Here is a 27,224-nt window from a genome sequence, read left to right as displayed (position 1 = left end):
TCTGTTCAAGTCCTGAACAGACAGCCAGATATATAATGGAAAATTTAAGACAGTTAATCAACAACGAGGATATGATCAAAACAGGAACCCAAAGCGTTAACAGGATCATAATAAGGACCTGGAAAGACTGAAGAGACTTAAGACTTCCTGGATTTCCACTGTCGCTCCTCCTGCTGCCCCACCCTCCTACCTGTCCGGCCTCCATCACAGGTAAAGCTCCGCCTCGTACTCAGACGCAGGTCCAATGTATCACAGTTTGTTGTCCAGATGTCCGTCTTCAACTCTTAGGAGCTTTGAACAAGCTGTAAGTTTGCTTTGTTTCCTACATAAACTTTGTCTTTAGGAATGTTTCTATTAGTTTCCTCGCTCTGAAGTTTGAATGCTAATCTAAAGGATTGTTAAATTATTAACAGAAATCAAGCAACACTATGAACATCTGATAATTGTGAAATTTAGATAAGAAGAACTTAAAGTTTCATGGCTTTAGCTGATTCGTCTAAAATCTAAACCTGAGGTTCTTAAACAGACGAATGTCCCTGATTTTGAGTTAAAACCACATTTTGACCTCCAACCAAAGATCTTGGACTCTATGAGAAAACATATGTTTTAAAGGCTCTGCACTAAACGAACAAAGATCTAATTGAAAACTGAACCGTATCTTAAGATGTAATGCAGATATTTAAATATTGTGGGTCATCTTAACTTGTTTCTGTCCCTTTAAGAATAAAGGTCCAGTTGATACATGTGGAGAGAGCTTGAAGCAGAACTTGTGATGTTTTTCTCTCATATTTCTCCTTGCTGTTGTTTATGGCAGCTGCTGTTCAGAGAGCAGATTTGAATAACAGCTGAAGGCGAATTAAATCAGGCTAGATACAGAAAAGCTTTAAACTTCCTCAGGTGCAACATTTTAGATTCAAAGAACAGATATTTCCAGATGCAGTTGAGGCAGGTGATAGTCACACTGAGTTTCATACATCCACCAGTAAAACCATTATTATTTTGAACAGTTACACCTAATTATTGATTTCTTCCAAAGTGATCAGTTTGTTGTTCCAGTGTCGACCCATGAAGGGAGAATATTGAATTAGGATTTTTTTTTTCTAAATGAAGTTTGAGGAGATGAAAAAATAAAAAAATAAAACCATTTTGTTTTCCTTAAATTAATATTTAAGGCAAAAGAAGGGATTGACATGAAAAAATGGTTAGGGCAGGGATGCCCAAAGTTGGTCCTGCTTGTTTTAGTTCTCTCCTGGTGGGAGGAACAACCTTCTCTAATGATCCAGGTGTGTTAAACCAAGAACAGGATGCCGGCCCTCGAGGACCCACTTTGGGCACCCCTGTGTTCGGGCCTTCAGACTAAACTAACCAATCAGATCTAGTGAGAGCTGTTTGAAGTAGAGGCAGAGATTTGCTTTCAGATCTGTTCTCCACTTCAACATGTTCAGGTCTTCCTTCAAACACAACTCTGAGAAACTCTTCATTCAAAGTGTTTCACTGCAGCTTCACCTCCAACTGATGAACCGAGGAGTCTGTGCATGTGTCAACAGGAAGTCATTCACTTGGATTGATGCTGAGAGAACGTGATGCTCTGGACTCACTGAATGTTAAAATAGTGAACAGAACCATCAATCAGTTAATGTTTTCATCCACATCCGCTCTTATCATCTGATGCCACTTTATTTTTTTGGACTTTGGACTTAAAGTTGCTGTCGCCTCAGAACCTCGTTCAATAAAATCCAACATTTACTGCTCTTCCTTTCTGATCCAATCAGAATATTGTGAACTTTGATCTTTTATTACCTTCTAAAGTTGTTTTGTTAGATAAGATGGATAAAAAACCACCCAAAGGTGACAGAAATTCTACCAGAACTCAGTGTTTAAAACACTCTTTGACGATAAAAAAAAAACAATGTAACCCACTTTTAAACAAAAAAACAAATAGATTAAAACATTAAGATAAAGCAACTATGCCGTCCTTGTTTAATACGTTTAGGGATGAGGGATTTTTTGTAAATGATTTTCCTGGCTCTGGGAGCTTTATTACATCTCCCAGAGAGAAAAAGCTGGAAAAACACTGAAGGGAATGTGACTGGTCATCCGAGTGACTGCCTGGTTAATGACATGGGATAGTTTTGTTTTTGTTTCGTTTTAATGAAACTGTGCCAGGTGGAGATATTAAATATGAGAATTACCTAAGAAATCTGTTATTGTACCACTGCCTGTAAAACACAGCTTCTCAATTTTGATAACATTTAGGATGACAGAATGAGAAAAATGTGTGAAAACCTGAGTTCCTCTGCCTGATTGATCTGATGGTCTGTGCTCAATAAAAACACAACCAAGACGAGAACGCAAAGCTGTGTAAAAAAGCCGTGATGAGTCAGAGACTGTCGACATGGTTGTTCACCCCTTTCAGCAGGGATAAGTTTAAGAGCTGGTTACAGTCTTTGATAGGAAAGTCAAGAGAAACTAAGATTTTTTAACACATATGTGAAGGATGATTAGAGGTGATGTGCAGATAATTTGTGTTTCCTCTTCAGGTGAAGGTACAAAGTGTGTGTGAACTGATGTGGAAGTGAAATCAGCAGCATGGTTCAGTGTGAGGACAGAAAGGAGGGAGACCCTCCCTCTAAAACCTCTCTGTGTGGGGAAGATGAGAGCCAGAGCAAAGGTCAGAGGTGAGGTCACCATTTCTAAGAGTCCACAGCCCTTTTCACACAGCATTCACACAATAAATGTGAAGTTTGTCACTACCAGAGCAGCTTTAGTGTTAGTATGCATTGTCATTAAATTAAACTGTCAGCCATCCCAATATAATTTAATAAGTTATCATGGTTACAATTGAAAAAATGTCACTGACCAGGAAGAAATAACAATGTCTGGGCCCAGCAGCGTATCAGCTTTGATTTCACCACAGTAGGTTCCAAACACAGCACCAACATTAGATGAAGCTCCAGCTGTTCCTCAGTAAACAGTGATAATGATTGTTCTCCATAGAAGAGCTCAACACTGACATCATCAAATTGTTACAGTCATGAATCTGGATCTGGACTGGAACCACAGCTGAGCTATCTGTCCATGGAGAGTAACAGACTGGAGGAAGATTCATCCAGTTCTAAAGAAAGATGTTCATCCATGTCCTCTTATAACCTGGATGATATATGAGAGGACATGAATTTATTACATGTGTTCCAGAAGCAGAAAATCACCTTTTCTCATATTTAGATGTAATTTTTTGAGGCAGAATATTATTTTATAGGTATTGCTTGAACATGTAATTGAAATTGATTTTCATTGAAAGATATAAATAATATTTTTCAATCAGGATCCATCAAAGACTCAACCCTGAACTTGAGCCCAGCTGTGTGTCCTTTAAAAAAGTGAATGGTCCAAGGATCTTCCTGTTAAATTTAAAGCAGCTCAGCCTTCATCAACTGAGAGGTAATCTATATCTCACAACATATGAAATCTGAATCTGCTTTTTTTGTATAGTTTGTAATGAACTTAACATTTTTCACATAATTTTTATCAAGTCAAAGTTTATTTTTACTTTAATGGTATTATCTCAGTTATGAGAGAAACTACAATAAACTGTATCATACACAAATGTGTTGTTATGCACGGGAGTTGCAATAGAAATTTCGTTGAATCCTGTTCAATGACATAAATGCTATTCTATTCTATTCTATTCTATGAAACTAATTTACTAGAGTGAGGATCTAAATTAGAACCATTATTGATCAGGCACTTAGAACAACCTCTGCTAATTAGAAGTAAATTAGCTTTGGTTTCACCTCAGTTTGTTACAAACACAATTCCAAAACATAATAACAACCAACATTGAATGATAGGGTTTCAGAAATACAAACTGTTTTTATTCACAGTGGTAATACTGACATTGACCCAAAACCAGAGCCTAGCTGTATTTCCATTGAGAGCAATATAATGGAGGAAAGTTTTAAACATTTTAAAGGAAGATGTTCAGATTTAAAAAAAATGTTTTTAAATAAACCTGGATAAAAGGGCATGTTGTCTGTAAAGTTAAATATCAATTTATATCCCAGGCAAATAAAAAATATATATACTTCAGATGTTGGTTTTTGAGGCAGGTATGTATTTTACCAGTATTAAAACAAATATTTTTAGAATATTGAATTGAATGTCACTGAACGGTTTTCAATTATATTTTTTTCTTTCAGGAATGATCAGAGACTCAATCCTGAACCTGAACCCAGTTGTGTATCATGTAAGACTGACTGGTCCAAAGATCTTCCTGTTAAATTTAAACCAGCCCAACATTCAGAAACAGACAGGTGAGCTGTATGTCTCAAAATATATGAAATCTGTGGAATGGTCTGCTCTATTGTCACACATCTACTTATGCATATTAGACTTCAAGTCTAATATGAAGACATGTTTGTTTTTAGTTCATATTTCAGAATTACACTATCTTCATTGTGTTAAGATTTAGGACCCATTTACAGACCTACAGACCTACAGAAAAACATCTGTAGACTTACAGTTGTTTTTCACAACTGGTCTAATCCAGAGCTGTTTTAATTGGGATATTCTAATTTGGAGTGTTTATCTTTGTCATCAGACACATTCAAGAAAATCTACGATCTTCTTCATTTAGTGCAGATTGTTCTCTATCAAAATGTAAATAGACATGAAAGAAACCATAGTCAGCAAAATTAACTGAGAAATGATAAAAACAAATCCTCAAAATTTATACTTTTAAATTTTCTTTTGAAGCAGCTTCTTTATTTACAGGCATTGTTTGAACATACAATTACTTCAAGTCTTAAAATTGAAGTTCACAGAAACATTTTAAATGCAAGGATTTTTTTCCATTCAGGATCCATCAGAGACTTGAACCTGAAACTGAACCCAGTTGTGTGTCCTTTAAGAGTGACTGGTCCAAAGATCTTCCTGTTAAATTTCAACCAGACCAACCCTTAGAAACAGACAGGTGAGCTGAATCTGATCGCTGTCGCTGTGTAAACTGAGTCAGTCTGAAATGCTTTTACTCCAACATGTTTTAATCTGAGTTCATCTCTTTTTTCCCATATCTCTAAATATAAAACAGTTTGAGTTTTATTTTAAACAAGTGAACAAGTGAAACCAGAATGGAAAATGGGTAAATCATGACACTTAATGCAAAGTTGACATTATTCAAAATGTCATTGTTATGACAACTTAACATTTAACCAAGAAATCATAATCTGACATAAATTTGTTCTAAAAGTGTCACTGATTAAACTTTTAAATTATGTAGCTTTATGTTATTAAACCTAAAGTTTAATCAGTAAAACTTTTATAACAATTTTATGTCATATTATGACGCCTTGGTTAATGTCAAGTTGTCATAACAAAGACATTTTGAATGCTGTCAACTTTGTATTAAGTGTGATGATTTGCTGAATGACACTTTATGACAACAGTCATAAATATCATGAAAACTTACTCGTGTTCATGACAGGGGTTATGTCATGTTTATGATGGTGTCATCTATCATGACACTATTTATTCACAACCCTTCAAATAAAGTGTTACCCATTTTCCATTCCACATTTCACTGCATAATGTTTGCCTTTTTTGATGGGACCTAATGAGATTGTCTCTGTGTGGACAGAAAAGCTTTGAGTGTATTTTTATGCATGCTCCCCAGAGTGGATCTGCAGAGCTCAGAGGGTTTCGGTGGTCTATCTGCACAGCAGCACCAAACACAAGTTGACTCCATATTTATGGTCTGTACATGTTCAACAACTTTTTCCTAGGCTCTGTTTAATCTTATTCATGTTGTAATATGTGAACAAATAGACTGTCAATCAGTTCAATATGAACTGATGTTTGGCCATAATTTTAGGTCTGATGTGTTCTTCATATATTATTCTGTTCCAGCTGCTGGAGGACAACATTGCCGCTTTTCTGAAGAACGAGTTGAAGAAGATCCAGAAAATGTTGAGTCCAGATGATCCAGAATGCCCAGATAGTCAGAGAGATGATGAGCACGCGTTGGAAGATGAAGATGAAGAGCAGAGATGGAATACAAGAGAGGCAGTGATGAAGATCACACTAAAGTTCCTAAGGAGGATGAAGCAGGAGGAGCTGGCTGACCATCTGCAGACTAGTAAGAGTATTTCTACAAGTATTTAACCTGATGGATATTTCAAAAACAATTACTAATATCTAATGATGATACTAATTGTTCAAATAATCTTCAGAAAATGACTTTGTTTCCTTCCTCGTGTTATTTGTGTTATTTTAGAACATCTTGCAGTAGTTGGTCAACATGAACTTAAATCTGGTTTGAAGAAGAAGTTCCAGTCTGTGTTTGAGGGAATCAGTAAAGCAGGAAGTCCAACCCTTCTGAACCAGATCTACACAGAGCTCTACATCACAGAGGGAGGGACTGGAGAGGTCAATGATGAACATGAGGTCAGACAGATTGAAACAGCATCCAGGACAACACAAACCAGAAACAACAATCAGACAAGAAGACATCTTTAAAGTCCCACCTGGAAGAGATCAACCAATCAGAACAGTGATGACAAAGGGAGTGGCTGGCATTGGGAAAACAGTCTTAACACAGAAGTTCACTCTGGACTGGCTGAAGGCAAAGCCCACCAGAACATCCAGTTCATATTTCCATTCACATTCAGAGAGATGAATCTGCTGAAAGAGGAAAAGTTCAGCTTGGTGGAAATGATTCATCACTTCTTTAATGAAACCAAAGAAATCTGCAGCTTTGAACACTTCCAGGTTCTGTTCATCTTTGATGGCTTGGATGAGAGTCGACTTCCACTGGACTTCCACAACAAGGAGATCCTGACTGATGCTACAGAGTCCAGCTCAGTGGATGTTCTGCTGACAAACCTCATCAGGGGGAAACTGCTTCCCTCTGCTCTCCTCTGGATAACCACACGACCTGCAGCAGCCAATCAGATCCCTGCTCAGTGTGTTGGCATGGTGACAGAGGTCAGAGGGTTCAATGACCCCCAGAAGGAGGAGTACTTCAGGAAGAGATTCAGAGAGAAGAAAGAGGCCAGCAGGATCATCTCCCACATGAAGACATCACGAAGCCTCACATCATGTGCCACATCCCAGTCTTCTGCTGGATCACTGCTACAGTTCTGGAAGATGTGATGGAGACCAGAGAGGGAGGAGAGCTGCCCAGAACCCTGACTGAGATGTACATCCACTTCCTGGTGGTTCAGACCAAAGTGAAGAAGGTCAAGTATGATGGAGGAGCTGAAACAGATCCTCACTGGAGTCCAGAGAGCAGGAAGATGATTGAGTCTCTGGGAAAACTGGCTTTTGATCAGCTGCAGAAAGGAAACCTGATCTTCTATGAATCAGACCTGACAGAGTGTGGCATCGATATCAGAGCAGCCTCAGTGTACTCAGGAGTGTTCACACAGATCTTTAGAGAGGAGAGAGGTCTGTACCAGGACAAGGTGTTCTGCTTCATCCATCTGAGTGTTCAGGAGTTTCTGGCTGCTCTTCATGTCCACCTGGCCTTCAACAAGTTCAGTGTAAATCTCATGGCTGATAAATACAAGCCTCAAGATATCTTCAATGTTTAAAAAGCAGCCTAAAAGGCAAAGTCTTTATCAGAATGCCATTGACCAGGCCTTAAAGAGTCCAAATGGACACCTGGACTTGTTCCTCCGTTTTTTTTGCTGGGACTTTCATTGCAGACCAATCAGAGGCTCCTACAAGGTCTGCTGAACCCAACAGGAAGTAGCTTACAGACCAATCATAAAACAGTTCAATACATCAAGAAAAAGATCAGTGAAAATGTGTCTGCAGAGAAAAGCATCAATCTGTTCCACTGTCTGAATGAACTGAATGATCGTTTCTCTAGTGGGAGGAGATCCAACAGTCTCTGAGTTCAGGAAGTCTCTCCACAGACAAACTGTCTCCTGCTCAGTGGTCAGCTCTGATCTTCATCTTGGTGTCATCAGAAAAAGATCTGGATGAGTTTGATCTGAAGAAATACTCAGCTTCAGAGGATGTTCTTCTGAAGCTGCTGCCAGTGGTCAAAGCCTCCAACAAAGCTCTGTAAGAAAGCACACAATTAAATTTTTGTTTTAAATATATCTGAATATTGATGACAAGGAACCAGTTTATATCTATAATATATGCCTCCACTGGGAAATGTGCATTAGGGTACGTTTCCTTTATTTCTCAGATGTCTGTCATGTTACTGTTTTGTTTCCCCTGCAGGCTGAGTGATTGTAACCTCTCAGAGAGAAGCTGTGCAGCTCTGTCCTCAGTTCTCAGCTCCCAGTCCTCCAGTCTCAGAGAACTGGACCTGAGTAACAACAACCTGCAGGATTCAGGAGTGAAGCTTCTCTCTGCTGGATTGGAGAGTCCAAACTGCAACCTGGAAACTCTCACGTAAATCCCAGTTATGATGAGTTTTTGTTTGAAATATTATTAGACTGGAACACAGTCAACTAGAAATTTGTCTATTGTACCTTCTGTAAGAGAGGGGTCAAAGTTTCACAAACTTTTGTCATGGGCACAGAAATGAGATTTTATTTTTTCTTTATTAATTTATTGTTTCATTATTGAATTACCTGTTGCCTGTCTAACATGGTGATATAAACCAAAATGTTGGTTCATATCACAATTGAAGTGTCCCACAGATGTAAAAAAATATTTATAAGATATAAAGGTCACTATTTCCATAGTTTTATATAAAGTTACTCTCAAAGTTCTATTATGGTCTTTTACTGCAATTCCCTAAAATTCAAGAGTCAAATTTTCCCCAGAATGTAATAATTCCTCCCCTCTCTTATGGTTTCTGTTCTCGCTTTGAAAATTCTAATTAGGAGTCGATGATTCAGTTAGTACACATCCTTCTACTCTGTTTTCATTCACTTTATTTTAAAAAAATGCTTTCATAAAACTCACTGTTGTTACAGTATAGCATAAGACAGATAATCTATAAAAAATAAAATAAATAAAAAGTCAAGCTCCTCTGCATTCTTTAAGTGCAGAGGAGTCGGCCTCCTGCTGACAATCAGAGTCAGCAGGAGGGTCTTATTGGAACATTGAGTGTTTTTGCCGCCATTCACATAGGTGTATAGACAAGAGAGGTTGACAGCACTAAGATGCTCATCCCAGCTCTGATTGGTTGTTTTTGATGGGGAGCAGTCCATTTGTTCAGATGGAAATAACAGTACAGGGAGGTGCTTGATCTATTCACAAATTATCTGTCTCGACATGGCAATAATTTAAAAAAAATGTAAATAATATATTTTGACCTCTTGCAATGTTTACAAATAAGCTCCAGCATTTTTTATGCAGGGGTCAGAAAAGTCACTAAATACAGCAACAATGTTGCTAATGTGGCAATAATGCTCCCACTTCTAGCTGATGGTGTTTTCTGGTCTGCTTTATGGGAGTCACTGCTGCACAGTCACACAAGTTGTTCTGAGACAGTCTGACTCTGTACCACCACAAGATGGTATATACTGTTATGATTCCCATTTTTATTCAGAAAAAAAATACACATATTTTTCTGATTCCTGATCTGGATGTAACACCCGCTGTGATCTGGCTGAGTTCTCAATCGGATCATCTCTGGTTCCATCCTTATCAGATGTGATCCTGTCGGCTCTTTGTTTGGCTCAAATGACTTTGAGGTTGTTGTTGTTCTGCCATCTTTGCTCGGTTGGTGCTGGGTGTTAAATCTGTGTTGGTAAAGTTCTGTGTCCATTTCTGATTCGCAGTAAGAAAATATTTGATGTGAATGACTTTGTTCCAGATTTATTAGTCAGACTCCATCTCATTTGCAGAGATCATTCATTACCAGAACATTCATTGATTGTCAACAATGTTTCCTGAACTGTGTTAAGATGCTTTTTAAAGTCATAAATTTATGATAAGCAGTGTGCTGTATCTCTAATCTCCACTTCAAACTATTGGTGCTGATTGTCTACAATCAATATTTAATTCATGCATTAGTTCTAATATATAAATTAAATATATGTTAATATTTAAATTATATTTTTAATATGTTTTCAAATTAAAATCAGAAGTATTTTGGTATTTTCCATCACTGCCTGTTTTGATAACTGATGCTTCTGGTTTCTTAGCTGCCTTTCACAATTAAAAATGAACAAATGCATATTGCTATTCATAGTTGATCATTTATGTTCATTTGTGTGTCTGCAGCTTGTCAGGCTGCTTGATCTCAGAGGAAGGCTGTGCTTCTCTGGCCTCTGCTCTGACCTTTAACCCCTCCCATCTGAAAGAGTTGGACCTGAGCTACAATCATCCAGGAGACTCAGGAGTGAAGCTGCTGTCGGCTGGACTGAAGGATCCACACTGGAGACTGGAAACTCTCAGGTATGGAGGAGCATTGGAGTCTATTTATGAAACTTTGTGTGATCATTTCAGAATATGGTGGAGATGGATTAGGAATGAGTGTTTAGATTTATAAACTAAATAAAGTTTCTGTTTAATACATTCTAACTCAGAGCTTCTACTATTCTTAACAATCGCCTATTCTCTTCCTGAATGTAAAGAAATGTAAAGTGACAATAGAAGCAGTAGTTTTTTAAGTGGCCTCATCAACGGTTGGAAGAAACAAAGCTAAGAAAATGATCATAAAACCAGCAAGAAATTCTAAAGCCATAGGGCAAGATGAAGGATAGGAGCTTTATTCTGTTACTGCACAGTTTGGACAAAAATAGAAGCAAAACCAGTTTATCACTTCCCTTTAGCCTCCAGGTCGTGAGGTTTAAGGGTTTGACATAAATGTTATCTCATGTAAGAAACATTTTTTTCCAGTGTTTTTCCAGTGTATATATATAAGGACAATGTGTGTGAGAGACATGCAATGTCCATGTTTTGCTGACCTCTGACCCCCGTCCTCCTTTCAGGGTGGAGCCTGCTGGAGTCCGATTCTTGACACCAGGGCTGAGGAAATGTAAGTGTGTTTTTCATCTGATTCATGACAACAACCATCTTCACAGAGTCACATCACTCATTCAGGAGTCATCAAAGATCAATAAATGATCAATAACTGCAGCTGGATTGTGTTTCTTCTCTCCATCAGATTCCTGTCAACTCACCATCGACACAAACACAGTGAACAGAAACCTGAAACTGTCTGCAGATAACAGGAAGGTGACACATGTGGATGAGCTCCAGCCACATCCTGATCATCCAGACAGATTTGATTACAGGCATCCTCAGCTGCTCTGTGGAACTGGTCTGACTGGTCGCTGTTACTGGGAGGTTGAGTGGAGAGGAGTTGTTTATTTATCAGTGAGCTACAGAGGAATCAAGAGGAGGGATGCAGTGAAGACTGCATGTTTGGAGGAAATGATAAGTCCTGGAGTCTGAGATGCTCTGATCAACACGGTTACTCTGTGTGGCACAACAACATAAAAGCTCCCATATCCTCCTCCTCCTCCGTCTCTAACAGAGTAGCAGTGTATGTGGATCATCCTGCTGGCATTTTGTCCTTCTATACCATCTCCTCTGACTCACTGATCCACCTCCACACCTTCAACACCACATTCACTGAACCTCTGCTTCCTGCATTCAGAGTTTGGTTTTCTGGTTCTTCTGTGTCTCTGTGCTGAGTTGAGTTTCCTCCTGTCAGAGAAACTCTCTCTGTTTCATGGAGGGTTCATGTCTTTGTCTTTTACTCAGAAACACATTGAAGTTCATGAATTTAATCTGTTTCTTGTAGAAACTCTTCTAAATTATTTAATGGAAATGTTTTCCTTTTTCTGTAATAAATCGGGATTATTCCAAAATCCACATAATTTTTGTCCAAATCCAGTGAAAATTTCACACAGATTATCCAAATGTTGATAATCTCTTGGTTTTATCCAATCATTCATGAGTCACATTTTTGTAAATGTTATCTGATTATTAGTTTCTAAACATGTCTTGAATTCAAATGTTAAATCTTCTTTTTGTATATTTTCTTCCGTTATACTTGTGTTTTTTTAAACAATAAACATATCTTCTTCTGAATGTGAATAATTTGCTTCTCATTATTTCAGCAAAACTAATAGTTATTTTATTAAAACATTTTTTACATTAACTTAAGAACATAAAAAACTACAATATTATATTTCCAACTTGTTGAATATGACACAAGAGCCAAGAAGAGATTCTTTACTTTCAAAGTGACAAACTGTATAGCAGTTTTTTTTTTCTTTATTGGTCAACATATATCTCACCAAACCTGTAGCTGTACAAAGAAAAAGGTTCAGTATGACTTTCAGGTTATTTGACTAATAAAATGTATCATTAGTAAAAAGTATTATTAATGGGGGAATTAATGTGGCTTTTCCAAAGGTTGTCAGAGATGTTTAATTTATTCAGAATACACAAGAGCAAGCTTTGCAAGATTTCTGGTGTCATGTGAATGAGTCTTCAACAAAAACATAAGGATGACTAAAGAGACACAAACAAATCGAACAAAAAGTTGATTAAAGGCAACCTGGAGGTTTTATTTCCATTTCTTGTCAGATGATTTATTTGATCTGGACTTAAACTTCATAGTTTAAACATTAATTCCATTGGCACAATGAGCTGCAGGCACACCTCACTTCCTGTTCAATGCCAGAAACAGCTGCAGGGTGAAGCTGACTGGAACCTCCAGGACGCAGCGACACACTGTGACTCTGGAGAACACACCATGAGAACACACCATGAGAACACACCGTGAAAATACACCGTGAGAACACACCGTGAGAACACACCGTGAGAACACACCAAATCCTGCTGCTCTCTAAGGTTTTCACAGGAAAACCAAGAAATAGAGCTGCTGTTTAGTGTGTGTGTTGTTTTTGTTCTGACGTCCGACTTGAAGCTGAAAACCAAATGGCTTCTTGAGGATCAGGAAAAAAGTTTCCAGGAACTCCACTTCTGTTCCTGTTGCTGCCTAACTGTCCCGCCTCCATCATGAGTGAAGCTCCGCCTCCTTTCAAGCCGATCACCTGAGTGTAAGTCTGTTCTTCAGATGTTCTTCAACTCTTTGGACTATTTCAACAAGCTGTAAGTTTGTTTTGTTTCCTACTTTGTCTTAAAGAAGTTTCCTGTTTGTTTCATTTATCTGCATTTGAAGATCATGTTCACTAATGATTTCAGCACAAAGTTTCGTCTCTACAGTTTCAAGACTGAATTACAAGATGATACGATTAATGATGAACTGGAATCAACAGCATGATAAACAGCTGGTTTTACATTTAGATCATTAGAACTCTGTGGACCCAACCAGTACCAAAATGGTTTGATTAAAACCTAAATAGCTCAGAGCTTAAAAGCTGAACTGTTGGCAGGTTTTGCTATGATTTATATAGATACAAAAATCCACTTAAAACCTGAACCGACTCTTTAAGGTTCTGCCACCAGTTAAATCTTCTGCATCATATTAAAATGTGTTTCTGTCCCTCTGAGAATGAAGGGACAGAAATACATAAATGTAGAGTGATAAAAGCAGAACTTGTGATGTTTCTCTGTCATATATGTCTCTTCCTTCCTATTTATAGCAGCTGTAAAATATCAGCTGTTCAGAGAGCAGATAGAAATAACAGCTGAATACCTAAAGGTGTATTGAATCAGATAAGAAAATATAACATTTTAAACCTTTGCAGATTAAACATTCAAGCCTGGAATCCATAAAAAAAAAGACAGATAATCGGAAAGTCAAGTTTCTTTGAACATTTCAGTAACAAGACAGTTAAAAAGTCTAGTAAATTATTTGATGGTGATATTTTCATCTTAAATTCACTTTAAGTTTTTGGGACTATGTGAATAAAAGTTGCTGTCTCTTCAGAACCAAGTTCAGTAAAACCACTATTACAGCTCTTCCCCTCTGATCCACTGTGATTATTGTGACCTTTGATCTGTTATGATCCTGCTTCAGTTGCTTCACTTTTTGCTGCCAATATTTTCAAATTTATGATGTATTTCTCCTGCTCCTCACAGACTCAATTATCCCAGGATTTCTCTGTTGCTCCATTTCTTTTGGTCTTCACAACAGAGTGCTGTTCTCTGTGTAAATGTATTTTTATATGGCAGCGTGTAGGTCGGAGTTTATCATGACCCAAAAGCCAATCGGTTTGTGTATGATTAAACAAATTACAATGTGTAACTCAATGTGTTGACTGTGGACAATGACTGTCCAAAGTCCAATGCATTCAGTCACGGTTGAAAACAGAAGTTGGTCAATGCATCAGTGGAATCAAATACCTTCATATTTTAATCTGGATCAGAAGATTTCACACAAACTGGGTCACTGACCAGCATGTTCGACATGTTCCTGGATCTTTTTCATGAACAATTCCAACATTTCTTGTCATTCAACAATCTTTTAAATTTTGCTTAAAATCTTAAGAACAAAAATGCATCAGGGATCCAAATTCAACCATGGTGTGGGAAATACAGAGAAAGTAACACCAGAAGGATGAGAGAGAGGAAAATAAATAGGAGACAAACAAGAAAAAATCTAAGGATTGAAGGTAGAACACAAGTAAGGAAGAGAACATGGAAAAAGGAGAACCAGAAGCAAAAGCACAAAGAAAGAAAAACAGAGGGAAGAGCAGCCTGTTTAGATGGTGGAATAGGAAATATTTTCTGAGAATGTTTATTCATAATCTTATATTAATTGTGCAGCACATTTACCCAAAGCTCCTCCTTGGAGCTGCAGTCTCCAGGCTGGGTTTCCACCTCACAAAGCTTCCCTCATACCTCTCTCACACAACTCCTCCAGACTAGCAGCAGCAGCATTTAGCAAACATCTGGCAGAAGTGTGTCCTGCACTTATCATAGGAACCTCTGAGTCCAACGCTCCTCCGAACAAGGAAAACGATATAATGGAGAAGCATTGTTAATATCTTGTCCTGATGGGGAGTTTTGGAACAAGCAGGAGCTTCTTAACAAGACCGAGATCTCATTTCAAGGCGTTAAATGTAAAATCAAATTTCTTATAGTTATTTTTGATATGTATATAATTTGTATGACAACTGAACATAACATAGTTACTTGACTGTGCTAATAAACGGGAGGTATGAAGTATTGTCCCTTAATCAATGAGTTGCTGAGTTTTAGACAGTTTTTGCACATCGAAGCAGAGAAAACTGACCCAGAAAAAGATCTCAGGTGTCTTGGAGGGCTTTTCAAGGTCGTTGATGGGAAAATGAGGAGCAGCTGATCTTTTTCCAGCTCTAATGATGTAAAGACGGTCAGAGCTGATGAATGATGTGTTTCCTCTGCAGGTGAAGGTAGAAAGAGCTGCAGTGGATTCAGCAGCATGGATCAGTGTGAGGACAGAGAGGAGGGAGACCCTCCCTCTAAAACCTCTCTGTGTGGGGAAGATGAGAGCCAGAGCAAAGGTCAGAGGTGAGTCACCATCTCTCAGTGTCCTTTTCACACAGCGTTCAAACTGCATCAGGCCCAAACGGTGATGAAGCTGCTGCTCCTCTTTGCTGCTTCATCCAGCCTGAACAGAGCAGCTCAGCCTGGTATCAGTGTTTCTTCCAGCCAGCAGGTCCATGTTGCAGAAGCAGCAGAGTGACAGCAGCCTGTGGTTAGAGCTGTGGGTTCCAGCAGGACCCACAGGACAAAATCACCAACTTCAGCCCGGTTCCGGTCCAGATGGGTCCATGACGGAAATGTTGGCTGGTGTGTAAACAGAACCTGACAGAATGGGTTTTAATCATCATGTTTCTGTCAGGATCCTCAGAGACTCGAACCAGAACCAGAACAGGACCAGAACCAGACCAGAGTCCAGCTGTTTGTCTTTTAAGAGTGACAGGTCAAAGCGTGACATCATTGACTTTAAATCTGCTGGACCTCCATCGTTAAAGAGGTGAGATGTTTCTACCTGCTGTGACTGAATAAACTGAGTCAGTATAAAATGTTTCTGTGTTTCTAATGTATTTGTTTCTCCTCATATAATTTAAAGGGACGTGCAGAAGGGGGGGAGCGGGGTTTTTTTGTTTGTTGTTTTTTAACTGTATGTTAGAAGGCCTGCTTATGCCCTTCAGCATTCATATGTAGCTAAATATAATAATTTAGCAAAAGGAACTAGTCTGGCTGCCCTCAGTATAATAATGACTCTCAGTTTCTGCCTCCATGTTGTTCAGACGTCTGGTCCATGTTGAGGAGGAGGGTGTGGATCTGTTCCCTCTTACTATCAAATTATGGGCAAGAATAATTTTTCATACCCTATGTTATGAATAAAAACGTAGGTCTGATGTTGACATTAGAAATTTTTTTTCTATTTATATTTTCGTCATTGTCCTCATAATAGTGGGAAAAAATCTGCTTTGCACCTACACACAGAAATGCTTTAGTTGCTGAAAAAAACTATTGTCTATGAGACATCCTGATATAAGAGACTGTACTGCGACTGTCACCACGAGTCAAAGCCTGGTACTGTCTGGTACCCGCCTGGTACCACCTGGTACCACCTGATACAGCCTGGTATCGCCTGGTACCCGCCTGGTACCACCTGATACAGCCTGGTACGCCTGGTACCACCTGATACAGCCTGGTACCACCTGGTACCACCTGATACAGCCTGGTACCACCTGATACAGCCTGGTACCTGGTACCACCTGATACCAGTACCCTGGTACCACCTGGTACCACCTGATACAGCCTGGTACCACCTGATACAGCCTGGTACCACCTGGTACCACTGATACAGCCTGGTACCACCTGATACAGCCTGGTACCGCCTGGTACCACCTGATACAGCCTGGTACCACCTGGTACCACCTGATACAGCCTGGTACCACCTGATACAGCCTGGTACCACCTGGTACCACCTGATACGCCTGGTACCACCTGTACCACCTGGTACCACCTGATACAGCCTGGTACCACCTGATACAGCCTGGTACCACCTGGTACCACCTGATACAGCCTGGTACCACCTGATACAGCTGGTACAGCCTGGTACACCTGGTACCCTGCTGTTCGCTATGTTCCTCCTTAATGTTTCTACCAGCCCATGCTGACGGGATCTGAGCTGGAGGTGAGCGACTGTAAATAGAAGTTATTGCAGAACCTCAAGCATTAAAGGAAGAGTCGGCCCAGAGCATTTAGAGTTCACAAAATAAAGATTAGAGAAAATACTGTGGCAATAATTAGAACCGCAGCATGAAGCCAAACATGCCACAATTAAATGAATCAAAATGTCCCCAAAATCATCTGAAGTTTTCTGAAAACTGAGTAAAGTGACAGCAGCCTGTTGGTTAGAGGTCTGCGTTCCAGCAGGACACAGATGGAAAAAATCAACTTCCAACACATTTCCTGATCTGATGACCAACATGTGTTCAACATGATTCATCCTAGAAAGAAGGACAGCTGATCATAGATTCATGTAATCATGTTGACATTGATTTTCTGTCTAAATTCAACCCAGATAAACATATCAAGCTGCTCATTCTTACAGTCAGTTAAATGTATAAAATATGCAATTAACACTGGGTTGTTATTTTACTTGAAGACAATTATTAGGTCCCTTTTTCATTCTATTTCCTGTCTGTATGGGACTCTCATCCAAAGGCTGTTATGTAAAACGGAATCTTATAAAATGGGTTATAATAATATTTCTATTTTCAGGACCAATCAGAAATCCCATCTTGAACCACCGTCTGGCCTCTATCAGTTGAGAACCAGAGCGTTTATGATCTTCATATTGACTTTGAATCTTCTGGACCATCCTCAGAGAGGTGAGCTCCAAGGTTAGAAATATATCTATTCTAAGTTTGTTTATAATCTATGCTGGGCCTTAAATATTTGAAGAAGACAATATAATGGAATATCTTCACTTAGAATTGAGAACTATATATTAATAGAGATAGAAATTATTTTAACAAACCTACTTCAAAGTTACCTAGAAGCCATTGATGTCTGAGACAGTTCCATATAATCTAACAATAATTTTATCTACTATATAAGACCCCTTTTATTTTCCTTCACCCAATAATACAAGTCTTTCGTAGTGACACACACCCACGAAAAGTTAGCAACTCTTTGACCCGACTCTGGGAGTGGAGGGCCAGAAGGGAAAGTAGCAAATCTAAAGGGCCCAGGAATTAAATATGACAATGTATAAAAAACAGACGTTGACAGAAGGTTAATTAATGAGCTGGTGTGTTATGGAGATAGTTTTGCATAATTTCACTGTGAAACACCCTGGTCTCTTTGTTATTTTTGATTTGCTATAAAAAATAATTCAGATTAACGTTGCTCCAAACAGGCTGAGGCAATAGCCTTAAAGGCATACAGACTGCTACCTGCAGGGAGCAGAGTCTTTGCAAACAGAATTTGTCAAAACTCTTCATCTGAGTGAAATAAAGTGCTATAAAATATTTAAGAGAATTTTTTTTTCTTAGAATGAAGAATGTTACAGCTGAAAATGAGCACACATACCAGAATGTGTCCTTTAAAAGCCACGTTTCAAAGAATCTTTGGTTTGAATTTCAACAAAATCAACCTTCAGCAGAAGAAAGGTGAGATGTTTATGAAAACTGAGTAAAGCAAGTTAATTCAACCATGTGATTGTGAATTTAAGATATTTTTCATAGATTATTCTCGTACTGCATTGGGTGTATTGGATGTTTTCTAGCATTATATATGGAGAAAATGAGTGAAGATATTGATGAGATGATCCCCTTAACCCGTGGTCACTGTTCAAGGCAGTGCTATGTGGGCATTCACCTTTATATGTCATATTTCTCTCATTAATTATTCAATTATTTATTAAATCTTATTGTATTGTGTTTAATTGAAGTTGTGAACATTTAAAATGACTTTTATTGCAATGTATTTGGAGATTTAATATGTACAACATTTATTTTAGAAAATCAATTTACTAGTAAATATATTAACTAATAAATTGTTCCTGCTTCTTTCACAGAGTGGATCATCAGTATTCTGATGATCCCAGAACTCAAGCCACTCACAATGAAATGCAGCTGGACTCCATATTTAAGGTTAGGAAATGTACAAAATCTACATTTTTATTTGTTCTCCTTATGGTACTCGCCATTCAGATTCAGTTCAATTAAGAGATACTTTATTGAAATTGAATGTTGCAGGTCACATTGTTCAAAGTTCTTCAAAGAGATGGTGATGGCTATTTGCAGGAAAGATTTCCTGTTAAGAAATGTATTAGAATCTTGAGCTTCCAACTGGAAAGATAGAGGGGAGAATTTAACATTAATCTGGAACACAACACTTACAATCACAATTGATTCAGAAGCATGAAAAGAGATTTTGACTAGACTTCCACCAATCAGATTTTCCTTTACTTGAACCCTGTGATAATTTAATCTCTGACCACACTTCTAAGATTATTCCTTTGTAGTTTGTTCTGTAGCTTCTTCCTGTACTTTTCCTTGCTGTGTCTAATTTTGACGTTGAGCATTGAGCTGCTTCTGTATGGATTTCAATAATTCCCTGCCTCCCTCCCTGAATGCTCTCTTGTTCTGGTTTCAGCTCATTGGTTGTCCTGGTTTGTTATTACCATGTAGGAATTGTGTTGTCCACACAGAAGTTCATGTAGTTTATCACATACACAGCCATGATGTTGATATCCTTTCCATGTTGCTGGAAAAGAGCGATCCAGTCTGTGCCCTCAAAACATTTCTGCAGGCCTATGTTAGCTTCATGTGGCCACTTTCTCACAGACTTTTTCTGTACCAATTGACTATGAGCAAGAAATGTATATTAAGAGAGTAGATAAACAAAGATGAGGTGATTTTCAGAAAGGATGTCTTATTTTGGAGAAATATGAATCCTTGACATTTGCATAATACAAATCCAATTTCTGTTTTTTAAAAAACAGCTGATAAAAATTAAAAGCATAGCCAAGAGTGAGGCATGATTAAAACCATCAAATATTATCAAAAATGCACTAGGGCATTGTCTGTAGTTTAGCAAAAGCAGAACTGATGATTTTACATGCAATGTCTCCAACAGTTCAAGGTTGTATGTAAGTGGTGTCCAAGATAACAGTTGTGAATTTTCGTGGTCACCTATCTATCATTATCAAAATTATTTTTCAATCACAATCTATTCTATTCCAGCTGCTGGAGGACAACATTGTCACTTTTGTGAAAAATGAGCTGAAGACAATCCAGCGTGTTCTCAGTCCAGTTTCCAAAATATACCCAGACAGTCAGATATGTGGGTTGCTGGAAGGTGAGAAGGAACAGCTGAGGAGAACAGCAGAGAGGCATTTATGAAGATCACTCTGAATTTCTTGAGGATATTGAATCTGAATAATCTGGCAGACCATCTCCAATGCAGTAAGACATCTACTAAGATTTTACCTCCTGAACACATGAGACACTTATGTATGAGCTAGAACAAAATTTCTTCAAATAAAGTCTAAATGAAAATAAAATCATTGTCTGTAGCTTAAACATATTGATTTTGTTTTTGTGTTTTGTTTGTCTCATGAAATTAAGAACATTTTGCTACAGTTTATGAGGAAAACATTAAAGCTGGTCTGAAAGAAGTTCCAGTGTGTTTTGAGGGAATCAGTAAAGCAGGAAGTCCAACCCCTCTGAACCAGATCTACACAGAGCTCTACATCACAGAGGGAGGGACTGGAGAGGTCAATGATGAACATGAGGTCAGACAGATTGAAACAGCATCCAGGAAACAACACAGACCAGAAACAACAATCAGACAAGAAGACATCTTTAAAGTCCCACCTGGAAGAGATCAACCAATCAGAACAGTGATGACAAAGGGAGTGGCTGGCATTGGAAAACAATCTTAACACAGAAGTTCACTCTGGACTGGGCTGAAGGCAAAGCCCACCAGAACATCCAGTTCATATTTCCATTCACATTCAGAGAGCTGAATCTTCTGAAAGAGAAAAAGTTCAGCTTGGTGGAACTGATTCATCACTTCTTTAATGAAACCAAAGAAATGTGCAGCTTTGAACACTTCCAGGTTCTGTTCATCTTTGATGGCTTGGATGAGAGTCGACTTCCACTGGACTTCCACAACAAGGAGATCCTGACTGATGCTACAGAGTCCAGCTCAGTGGATGTTTCTGCTGACAAACCTCATCAGGGGGAAACTGCTTCCCTCTGCTCCTCTGGATAACCACACGACCTGCAGCAGCCAATCAGATCCCTGCTCAGTGTGTTGGCATGGTGACAGAGGTCAGAGGGTTCACTGACCCCAGAAGGAGGAGTACTTCAGGAAGAGATTCAGAGAGAAGAAAGAGGCCAGCAGGATCATCTCCCACATGAAGACATCACGAAGCCTCCACATCATGTGCCACATCCCAGTCTTCTGCTGGATCACTGCTACAGTTCTGGAGGATGTGATGGAGACCAGAGAGGGAGGAGAGCTGCCCAGAACCCTGACTGAGATGTACATCCACTTCCTGGTGGTTCAGACCAAAGTGAACAGTCAAGTATGATGGAGGAGCTGAAACTGATACTCACTGGAGTCCAGAGAGCAGGAAGATGATTGAGTCTCTGGGAAAACTGGCTTTTGATCAGCTGCAGAAAGGAAACCTGATCTTCTATGAATCAGACCTGACAGAGTGTGGCATCGATATCAGAGCAGCCTCAGTGTACTCAGGAGTGTTCACACAGATCTTTAGAGAGGAGAGAGGTCTGTACCAGGACAAGGTGTTCTGCTTCATCCATCTGAGTGTTCAGGAGTTTCTGGCTGCTCTTCATGTTCACCTGACCTTCATTAAGTCTGGGGTCAACCTGATGGAAGAAGCACCAACATTCTCAAAGAGGTATACTTTTTTTCAAATGCCAAAATTAAAATCTCTCCATCATAAAGCTGTTGATCAGGCCTTACAGAGTCCAAATGGACACCTGGACTTGTTCCTCCGTTTTCTCCTGGGACTCTCACTGCAGACCAATCAGAGACTTCTTCAAGGTCTGATGACACAGACAGGAAGTAGCTCTCAGTCCAATCATGAAACAGTTCAGTATATCAAGGAGCAGATCAGTGAAAATGTGTCTGCAGAGAAAAGCATCAATCTGTTCCACTGTCTGAATGAACTGAATGATCGTTCTCTAGTGGAGGAGATCCAACAGTCTCTGAGTTCAGGAAGTCTCACCACAGACAAACTGTCTCCTGCTCAGTGGTCAGCTCTGGGGTTCATCTTGGTGTCATCAGGAGAAGATCTGGATGAGTTTGATCTGAAGAAATACTCTGCTTCAGAGGATGTTCTTCTGAAGCTGCTGCCAGTGGTTAAAGTCTCCAACAAAGCTCTGTAAATACTTTTTTTTATTCAATAATTTATACATTTGTATGTTTTGGATATCAAGCAAATCAAATTTGCTTGGTCAAATATTTCTTCTGTGTTATATTTTTCTAATTTGTTGAAAGAACTTATTTTGTATATTTAGAGTTTTTTCATTATTGACTCCTTAGGTTGAGTGGATGTAACCTCTCAGAGAAAAGCTGTCAAGCTTTGTCCTCAGCTCTCAGGTCCCAGTCCACGACTGTCACAAAACTGGACCTTAGTAACAACAATCTGAAGGATTCCGGAGTTTACCTTCTGTCACATGGACTGGAGAGTTCAAATCACAGCCTAAAAACCCTTAGGTAATGATCAGGGGCATGGACATACATTTTCCTTTCAAGCCAAATTCTGTTTTTTATATCTAACTCAAATCACATCCAATGGCATAAAATAGACAACACATATTTCACAAGACAAACTAGTTCTAGAGGCAATCCCATTCTACAGACAAGGAAACAGTGTATACCAAATTCAGTTAAAGGAAAATGGCATTTCTTCAATTTAGTAATGCATCACATCCACATAAATTTTGTACTCTATTTCAAATCAACCAGAATAATAATAAAATTTGGTTGATCATAAAAAGACAAAATGGTAAATATTCTGTAAGTCAAAAAAGTGGCTGCTTTGAGTTATAAACTCTGCAGAGATCTCTCATCTAGAGCAAGTTAAGGTGACCAAAATGAGTTCCTACTGCTATTTGCTTGATTGACTCAGTGAAGTCGACCATCACTGAGATCCTGTCTGTCACTTCATCCTCAGTCTGAGGGAGTGACTGCTGTAGTTAGTGACTCAATGGAATCAACTCAGTTTACTTAAAATTTTTATGTTTGAACAATTGAATTTGGCTGAACTGCAAGACTTAAATGTGCCTATGTAACTGCATTGATCAGATTATTTCTTTGCAAAGTGTCTTTAGAGGATATCAATTGGGAACTGAGGCTATGCAATACAAATAGCTAGAAAAAACTGATTCAAAATAAATTAGTTAACATTTTTATACTCTGCTTCAGACTGAGTTGCTGCAACCTGTCAGAGAGAAGCTGTGAAGCTCTGTCCTCAGTTCTCCGCTCCCAGTCCTCCAGTCTCACAGAACTGGACCTGAGTAACAACAACCTGCAGGATTCAGGAGTGAAGCTTCTCTCTGCTGGACTGGAGAGTCCAAACTGCAAAATAGAAATTCTCAAGTAAGCTACAATTTTTTTTCCTTCCATTTCTAAATGTATCCGATATGGGAATGTGGTTAGCAACTTGGCCCAAACTTTTGTACAGGACTCGTGTTGAAAATATCCCCAAAAGAAAAAAGTTGTGTTGTATGGACAAGGATGACATTTTGGAGTGTCTTGTTAAGTAATTGGTTATCCAGTATCAGTGGAGCTGCTTAAAATCTTTAAATACCTCAGTAAAGAAATGGATAATTGACTCCTTCTTCCTGCATGTGACCTCATTTATGAAAAGCTTATCAAATTATACACCTGCTGAGAAACCTAGGAGTGTTTGATTATTAAAAATGCATTGACATTGGTTTATAAGACATTCATTCTCACATTTCAACATCTCCTCATACAGTTTGATAAATGAAATACAAAACAAAATATTTTACAAAAGAAATTACTGGTTCAATTCAACACTTACTGCTGAGCTGCACAATGCTGGTCAGGAAAGCTACTTGGATTACAGAGTACCATTTGTTGTGCCTTCATTGTGTTGTCAGGTTCTTCAGTAAGGAAGAACCTGACTGTCAGGAAAATTATTTCTAAAAATAATTTATCCCCTATAAAATGACCCTACTAAATAAGCTGCATTGCCTTTATTGGTTTCTCATACAAGAACTTTTACATGTTTACCTTTTTTCATAAACACCTGTAGGTGTTATTTTTACTTATTGCTTCTTTGATACTTATTGTATGTTTGAAAACAAACATTGTCACATGAAGCCATGTGGATAAGCATATTACGGTACAGTCAGTTTACAAAATTGTAGCCGCTATATGTATCCATGTTTATACAGTGTGTTTATTATCAATAAGAAATGTTCAAGATTTTCTGATTTTAGGATCATTCCACATTGGATTTATTTTTCAGTTGCAATTATTTATTAGTTTTTCTTATTTAAAAAAGCTAACTTTGTAGAAATTTGATTCAACCTGAACCTTTTTTGAAAAACAGCTATTGTTTGTTTTTAGCTTGTCGGGCTGTTTGATCACAGACGAAGGCTTTTCTCATCTGGCGTTTGCTCTGACTATGAACCATTCTCATCTGAAAGAGCTGGACCTGAGTTACAATTGTCCAGGAGAGTTGGGAGTGAAACAGTTGTCGTTTGGACTGGAGGATTCACAATGGAGATTAAACACTCTAAGGTATGGGGACAACTGACATAGAGTATTAAATAGAAGAGAAAAACAAAAAGCAAGCTCTGTTTTGTCTTTTTCTCTTTATTTTCCTGGATATTCATATTTTTTGTGACTCATAAGTTTCCACATGTGGAGTCCCATTTGCAACTAGAGGGATGAGCAACATTAGTGTCCATGAGTGGTTTGTCTGTCTGCTGGCAGTCCTGAGTCACAGCAGTTGGATTTTGAACCAAGCTACTCTCTTAGGAAAAACAGTCTTTTAGGTAGTTACTAAATAATTTTAGTCACATACGCTGTCATATGTAATTTCAATAGGTATTATGTAAATCTTTGTTTTTATATCTATTTCTTCACTTTTAAATTATTTTTATTATGTGATTTTTAATATTTTAATTTTTGTAGTTCTTGATAGTTAAGTGTCAAATAAAAAGTATTTTTTTATTTTGCCCGATGTTCTCACCTCTCAACCCTCATTTGCCTTTTCAGAGTGGACCCTTCCGGAGTCCAGTGGTTAACACCGGATCTGAGGAAGTGTAAGTATGTTTGTCATTTCATGAATAACAACAAAGCAGCTCACATCCAACCATTTTTAGTTCTTCAGGTCTCAAATGTGTCAATCATCAGTAACTGGGTTGTCTTTATTCTCTTCATCAGATTCTTGTCAACTCACAATCGACTTAAACACCGTGAACAGAGAGCTCAGATTGTCTGACAACAACAACAAAGGTTACACGTGTGAAGGACCATCAGGCTTATCCTGATCATCCAGACAGATTCGATGTCCCTCAGCTGCTTTGTCAAACTGGTTTGACTGGTCGTTGTTACTGGGAGGTTGAGGTGAAGGAGAAGTGGATATCTCTGTGAGCTATAGAGGAATTAGAATTAGAGGATACAGTGATGCTTGTTGGTTTGGACGGAATCACCAGTCCTGGAGTCTGTTCTGCTCTGATAAAGGTTATTCTGTCTGGCACAAAGCCAAAAAAACACCCATCATCTTTTCCTCTTCCTCCTCCCCCCTCTCCACCTTCTATGTCTCTAACAGAGTGGCAGTGTATGTCGACCATCCTGCTGGGATTTTGTCTTTTTATAGAGTCTCATCTGACGCACTGATCCACATCCACACCTTCAACACCACATTCACTGAACCTCTTTATCCCGGATTTAGAATCTTTCCTGATTCCTCAGTCTTTCTATGTTGAGGTTAAAGAGTCTCTGAGAAAACAGACACACAGAAAGTAGAATTATTCTTGGATGGAGACGTTCTGTTTCTGTCCGTTACACACTAAATATTTTCTGCCTCAGTGGTTGAGACTCTTTCACTATAACTTTAACCAAGAGGATTCAGTTGCACAATTTATTTACTCAAAATGACTGATCCTATTTTATTACACAGAAATTAATCATGGACATCTAAGACTTTCTCATACACATATTTTGAAAATGTTTCTGATTATAACATGTACTTCAGTATATCACAGCACAATTAATGCAGTTAAAAGATGCTTAATATTCTATATAGCTATGTTGGAACAATGGTAGAACAATATTGAAACAATGGGGGGTTGCTGGTTTGATTTCCACTCTATGTGCCTCTCTTATTCTTTGGAAAAGACATTTGACCCACTTTGGCTGCTGCCATTGCTCAGAAAGGCTGATGACATCATCTTTGGGGCGCAGTGAGTCTGTAACTGCGGCTATAAACCAGTAGCTTGCCTTCATCAGAATGTCAATGTGTTCTTGAATGACTATGTTCAATCCTATGCAAGTCTGGTTTTGATTCTAAAAATATGTATAATTTTGTGTCCCTGTAAACTGCTTCAAGAATTTTACTGATATGTATTTACCTGCAAAAACAAAGTAAGACAGATTAGTACCGTTAATTGGAGAAATGAAGTGTGGAAAAAAGGGAGAAAATTACATTTTTGATGTACCCATGTTAGAGAACAGATGTACTGAATTAAAAAATATTAATGATATAGTCCTACTCTGTTGTTTAAATGTGTCAGCTTTTTCCCTTGTTTATATGTTTTCTTATTTTCAAATGGATTTTCCCCATTTTTTATATTATTTTAATATCTACCATTCAGCTAATGAAAGTGCAGAAATGTACTTATGTAGATTTTAACTTTTGAAATGTTCAGTACAAATTAGCTAATCTCAATAAATAAAGCTAATCAATTTATGTTGAAACAATATAAGTCACTTTTGAATCTAATTTTTATTCTGTCTAAATTTCTGGGAAAAATAATTTGACAATGTGTAATTCCACAGAAAATGTACCATATTATTACATACTGAGCTTTTTAAAACTCTTTAAAAAGAACTTTGAGGGATTTTTAATCCAATTGTACACACCTCATATTTAAGCAGTTTTCTTGTATTGAGCTTAAAATGGGCTTCAGAGATAACTGGCAACTGTTTGAGCATTCTTTTACTATCAGTGCAGATCAAAAAAGCTGCACTGTGATTTAACAGACCTTCCTCCAGTAATTACTGCTGTTATCCACTCAGTACACCACTGAGTGTATTCAGTCATTACAGATCAGTATTATAGAATCTAACCTAATTTCTATCACCTA

The 27,224-nt window shown here is 38.2% G+C and overlaps 1 pseudogene; it reads left to right on the top strand.

The window, feature by feature from the left end:
* The first annotated feature begins 248 nt into the window (after positions 1-248).
* Positions 249-25,593, top strand: LOC129354231 (protein NLRC3-like; annotated as a pseudogene).
* Positions 25,594-27,224: the final 1,631 nt, after the last annotated feature.

The sequence above is a fragment of the Poeciliopsis prolifica genome, unplaced genomic scaffold (assembly GCF_027474105.1).
Source record: "Poeciliopsis prolifica strain line A6 unplaced genomic scaffold, Auburn_PproV2 SCAFFOLD106, whole genome shotgun sequence".
Classification (NCBI taxonomy): Eukaryota; Metazoa; Chordata; class Actinopteri; order Cyprinodontiformes; family Poeciliidae; genus Poeciliopsis; species Poeciliopsis prolifica.
The sequence above is the reverse complement of the archived record's forward strand: the minus strand, read 5'-3'. Positions and strand labels throughout refer to the sequence as shown.